Source organism: Excalfactoria chinensis, chromosome 3 (assembly GCF_039878825.1).
Source record: "Excalfactoria chinensis isolate bCotChi1 chromosome 3, bCotChi1.hap2, whole genome shotgun sequence".
NCBI lineage: Eukaryota > Metazoa > Chordata > Aves > Galliformes > Phasianidae > Excalfactoria > Excalfactoria chinensis.
Genome location: NC_092827.1, coordinates 97748330 through 97754329, shown reverse-complemented (window position 1 = coordinate 97754329; position 6000 = coordinate 97748330). Strand labels below are relative to the sequence as shown.

The 6000-nt window shown below is 46.0% G+C and overlaps 1 protein-coding gene across 1 annotated transcript in view; it reads left to right on the top strand.

Moving 5' to 3' along the window:
• Positions 1-235: 235 nt before the first annotated feature.
• SERTAD2 (SERTA domain containing 2) overlaps positions 236-6000 on the top strand; it is a 74312-nt gene continuing 68547 nt past the window's right edge. Inside the window, exon 1 of the mRNA XM_072333390.1 lies at positions 236-367. The gene's annotated coding sequence lies outside the window, so the exon portion shown is untranslated. The remainder of the gene's footprint in view (positions 368-6000) is intronic.

Here is a 6000-nt window from a genome sequence, read left to right as displayed (position 1 = left end):
GGCCCGTCAGCGCCGTTAAATGCCGTGTGCGGACGGACGGCGCTGCCTCCGTCGATCCCCGAGCCGCCCCGCTCCCCTCCCGCGGTACGCGGCCGGCGGGCCGCGCCTGTCACCGTGTCACATCCTCCCCGCCGGCTGCGGCCGCAACTTCCCCCCCAGCTCCGCCGCTCGGGCCCCCGGAGCGGCATGGGATAGAGCGAAGCCTCCTCGTCCGCCGCGCAGCTGATTTCTAAGCTCGAACGTTCCCCCCGAACCCCCCTCGTCTCCCCGCTGGAAAAAACCCTCGGTGCCGAGCGGGCGCCCCTCGCCCCGCCGCGCCGCCCCACAGCGCTCCTCAGCGGCCCTCGCGGCGGAGCCCCCGGAGCGGGTGAGTGCGGGGCGGGGGGCGGGGGGCGAGTCGGGCGCTCCGCATCACCCCGCGGGGCTGCTCTGGGGCTGACTTTCCTCCGGGCGATGAAAATCCCCATCGCCTCTCATCGATCGTGCCGGGTGTATTTTTAGAAAGGTGAGCGCCGTGCGCCTTGTGCTCGTTGGAATAAAAGGGAGAGGTGGGACGCCCCGGTCGGGAGCTCCGCGTTGTGTCCCTGCCTGCCGCAGCTCGGCGGTCGGTGTCACGGCGAGACCGGGCTCTGAGCTCGGCGCTGCCCGCACCTCGGGGAGCTGGAAGGTACGGGAATATCCGCTGAACTTGTGTTAAAGGAGCGGCCGGCGTCGTTTCGAGGGTCCTGCCAGCGAAGTTTCTTTGGTTGTTTTTTTAAGGCGAGCGCCTTAAGTAAAGGGAAGCAAAGCTCCGCTTCGCTCGTCAGCTTCTGGAGTGACAGGTCGGTAACTGCATAGAGAAAATGAAGTTTAAACAGATCTTGGCTTGCTTGTGTCTATAAAGAGGGGAACAAACAGAAATTCCCTCTGAGGTGGTAGTAGCGCTGCATGGGAAGCCGGCCCAAGCTCAGGTGCCAGGCAGCACCCTGCCCAAAACTCCTACACCTACTGACGTATCTGGCAGCTGCGGTCCTTAAATCTGCATGGAGCAGGCCTGCTCCTTCTCTGGCACTGCTTCAGCACCATTAACTTTCATGGGGTGGGTTTGCGTTGACGTGAGAAGTAATCAAGTAACCTGTGCGTTCAGTGAGCCCCTCCATCCGACCTCCTCACTCCTTTCTCTCCTCGGTCCCACTTATGGCAGCGATAGTCAGGCTGCATGGTACGTCACTGCACAAGTCCTCCCTGTCACACTGGTGTGACTGCTTGTGCGCTGCGCACCAACCCGGTGACTGGAGTGGCAGCTGGGCTGTTGTTGTGGGTTGTTTCTTTACGCTTTTTTCCTTCCTCTAAAGAAAAAAGAGAAGGAAGACTATTGGATAAGTCTTTCTCTTGAGTTGTGAAGGGAATTTGTGAGGGTTTCGTGTAATGCTGCTCTGTGAAGCGACTGTACCAAAAATAACCATTGAAGACCTCTGTGATACTGATGAAACAAGCAAGTAAGTTTTCTGTGTGTTCAGCTTTCTCTCGTTGCTATGGAAAGCAAAAAAGCAAAAAAAAAAAGGTTGTTGCAAAAGTCGTTATCTTGACCTGAAATCCCACTGTGCCTGAGGGAATCCGTACCTACGCCAGGTCTTCAGGCTGTGTGATGTTGTTCTTGCTTTTTTTTCTCCTCCCCTCTTCCAAAGAGCCCCCGAAAATTCACACCACCTCATCTGTCTGAGTGTTTGCCGTTGAAATCATTGCCAGCAGGATCCGAACCTCGGTTGTTTTCCTTCAAGGCGGTGTTGGTGGCGGCTTGGATGCGATGTTACATGGAGATAATATTTATCTGGAGTGTCCACAGCTCGCATCCACTGTCTCGGTACAGTCTCAGAAGAAAGCTCCACACAGTCTGTAGAGGAAAAAAATGTCAGACAAAGCAGAACTGTCTTCTGCCTTTACGTTCTTGTTTATGAATCTCTTGAAAGAACAGTTTATACTCTCAGAGCGAGGCACGGTTCTTTCGTGTTTATTTCACGTTCTCAGTTCCTTGTATGACAGCGTTCATTGCTGAGCTATTGTGTCACTGATTGAGACGTTATTGTAATGAACATTAATTATGCAAACTAGATTGTTTTTAGAGGCTCTCCAACTCTGTATTGATACTGTCAACTTGTTTGTCTGCTAAACAGAAATCCACACGTTTTCACCCTTCTGAGAGGAAGTGGATTGATCAGTTCCCAATTAATATACACAAAACCACTGCAAATTAAGCTCGTTTAAGTAAGCCTGGTAAATAAACTTGGATCTGAAACATCAAGGCAGGCTGAACAGGGGTTGTAGGAAAGGGGACTCAGTGCAGCCATCTGGGGAGGGTGTTCACCCTGCGGACCTCCGCTGCGTTCATTCGCAATAGTACTGGATTAATTGGGCCCAATTCTGCGGCTCCTAATTGAGCAAAACTCTCATTGAAGTGTTCTGGAGCTGTCTGCTTGGCTATGGGCTGCTGAATTGCTTCAAGATATAGACAAAAGCGACAGAGCTTTCTTCATTAATTGCTTAGGACATGTTGGATTTTAGACTTGGGTATCATCCGTCATTTTATATATATATATATATATATATATATATATATATATATTTGTATTTAAAGAATGCTTGAATTTTTTTATTAAATAAAAACCTGTTTTAAAAAAGGGTGACTAATATTTATGTATAAAATATTCCCTATAGCAGAGGTAACACTTTAAAATACGCTTTCGGATGTTAATTATAGTGACACTCACAAGAGTCTTTGTCTGATTCTGAATCACCCCATTGAAACCCTTCTGAGCAAAATGTCTCCCTAGAAATCACAATTGTTGCAATATTTATATGTTATATTGTTGTCTACTCTCAGGAAGGAACAAAAAGAAAGCACGAGGGGTGGGGAGAAGAGTTTAAATGAGAACTTGTCATCACGATATCAAATCTGAACGCGTGCGCAGGCTGGCAGATTATTCCCTGTCTTAAAAATTAAGTCTCTCTAATTTCCCATTTAAATAGCAAAATTGGGTTTGCAGTTTGCTTTGGGTAATGAAAGGGTTCGGTGGTTTTTTTGTTCTGTTTCTCCTTTTGGTGCAGTGGTCCTCTGGAAAGTTAGAAACAGAGCCCTGTGGCTCAGCGAAGTCAAGGGTGTATAATTATATAGGCAGGCTCCCTAGCATCAGTGAATTAGCATTAGCAGCTGAGTGAGTTTAAGCTGTAGAGATGGTATTATGGAAATCAATAAAATGCCGGTTTCTCTTTCTTATTGCAGATTCCACGCTAGGAGGGAAAGATGCTGTTTGTTTGTCTGCTTCTCGTGTAGGCTTGCCGGAAGGTAGTTGGCTTGCAAGGACAGGTTTTTTGGGTCAGGACATAAGTTGCACATATATATTTACTTTAAACATCTCCTTTACATTTTGTTTCATTAGACGATCTTCTAGAAATCACACTAACATCCTGGCCTGCAAGAACCTTCAAGTGTGTCTGTTTGCCAGCAGAAGAGAGAGTGAAGGTCACTTATTATGACATGCTAGTGTGACAGTGTTTGTTGTAGCTCAAATGCTACACGTTCCTTACATTCCTGTTTCTGCTTTAAATTAAATTAAGTCGACGGTTTGGAGGGTTCTGGTGAAAAGCATTGTAACCCACAGCAGAAATAAGAGAGAAACAGCGACCTTAGCTGTTGTCAGAGATGTGAGTCAGAAGGACTGATATTAATCACTGTAAGATCTGTAATGTGCATTGGCTTTTATTTCTTTGTCTCAAAGCTTCTCCTGTTTTTGTACTAGGAAGGCAAGCAACCAGATCATTCATCACACTGAGCACTGAGAAAGAGAGAAATGACAAATCGACACTCTCATGTTGAGCACTGTGTAACATGTATGATGCATGTAGCTCTGATGATCTGAATAAAACATCCTAATTGGGAACAACAGCACTAATTCAAGGGCTTTATGGTTGGGGTTTTTTTTTGATACACTGAGGGCTCTGAGGGAGCCTGGGGAACCTGGTTGGCTTAGTGGTGGATAGTGTGAGCACTGATAACCACGGGCTTCGTAGATCTCAGAAGGTTCATGCAGTGAGAATCTTTCTTGTGACTTAAGAGTGGTGTATGTATGGAGCTCAGGCATGGTGAGGTGTACAAAGCACGTTTGTGTGTGAACAGATACCCTTCAAAATGACAGATGTATGATTCAGGCGACACTAAAGGTCAGCGACTTGAAAAATTAGTATTATGCATCGTATTGACATTTCAGAGGGAATTCTGATGGGGGTGTGGTTCCAGCAAATGCAAACTGGTGAGTCCAGCCACACAGATAAAATAGACAGCCTTCCCCTTATCTCTTTCCTCATCCAAACCTTCTTACAGACCAACTGGCAAAATTAAGTTTATAGCATATCTCCCTGGGCTTCGTTTTTCCTGCTCATATCTAGTAAAATGGAGTTGGTGAGGGCTGGTGTGGTGCTCCTCATGCTCTGCTGTGGTTCAGAAATGGCGTTCTGCTTTCTAGTGACTATAAGCAGGAAAAGTATTTGCCTGAGTTATATTCTACAGCATTTCCTATCTTTGGCATTTCTATGGGTGTCCAGTTAAGGATGGCTGAAGAATGCAGAAACAAATGAAACAGGGGAAAAGAGATCTTGTCTAAACCCAAACAGAACTTTGTTGTCTCCTACTGCCTGAAATAGGGACTCCAAGAAACACCAAAGGCACTGCTTTTTGTAACCATAAAACTACAATAGTAACAGTGGCTCCAACAGAGCGGCTTCAAGATAGAGAAGGAATTGCAGTTGTTGCGCTGTCTTTAACCACGTTACTAACAGTTCTCATAAAGCATTAGTTCTGAAAACAAGGGTGCTGAGATCTTGGATTCTTCCTCTTTAAAACTTAGCTTTCTAGATACATATATTTGCTGCAAGGGCAAAATATAACAGGCTGTTGGGTTATTCCAATTCAACATTCTCATTAAAAAAAGTGTGTGCATTGAATTTAAGTCAACCAAAACCAGATATTCACGGGGATGCCGTTTTTTACCTCTGGTTATCCTGTTTTTGGTTTTGTTTTGTTTTGTTTCTTCTAAGTATCTTTTCCTCAGCTGCTTTCCTTCCTTCTCTAGTGTTTCTGATTCCCTCTGCTTCTTTGTGACCATTTTCTCCCAGTTACTCTTTCTAGCCTTTGCTATCGGAAGGGCTGTTTGCAGTTCACTAGTAACTGAATAACGCTGCTCCATGCAGATTAGTAATAAACAGCAGTGATCCCTTCCTTAAGGAGCTTCCAGTGGGAATGTGAAATGTGGGGGACTGGCATGCAGCTCCTGTTTTTCATGGCATGCACTTCATGTTTTGGTGTGGAGAGTGGTTGCACCGCTGTCATGCAGCATTAAGGTGCGTGTTGAGGTGTGGGATGCCGGTGTGCTCTACACTGGGCAAGAAAGAGGTTGGCCACTACTCCCTTATTCCAAAGGGAAAACATGAAGGTGAAGCCTATTGGAGGTGTGATGTGACTTGCTGCAGTTATCCAGGAGTCAGGGAGAGAGCCAGGAATAATACCCAGGCATCATCACCTTCAGACACATGTCCTGTGCTGTTACCAAAGCAGGCTTTTTTTGCCTTTACAAAGCTTGCTGTTTTTCTCTTGTAATTCTGCTTGTATTTATTCATCTGACTTCTCTGTTTTAGTCCTTTTTCATTCCTAATACGTTATATCTAGGAGGTATATTCACTATATATACCTCCTAGACTGCGTGCCAGGGATGTTATTAGGCATTGGTGGGTTTTCCCTTACCTCATGCTGAAATATCTGGCCCTTGCCAAAGAAGTTGAGGTCAGAATTGTGGCCCTTTGAGTATCACACACCAAAAAAAAAAGAGTATGTGTTGAAGGTAGCCAAGTACCCTTTAAGAACAAACAAACAAGATTAGTGAACCTAAAAGGTAATGTTTGACTTGTGATGCAATGCAAGAACTAAGCTGTAAAGCGAGGTAGGTTTCCTGTGATGTAGAAGTAAAAGGT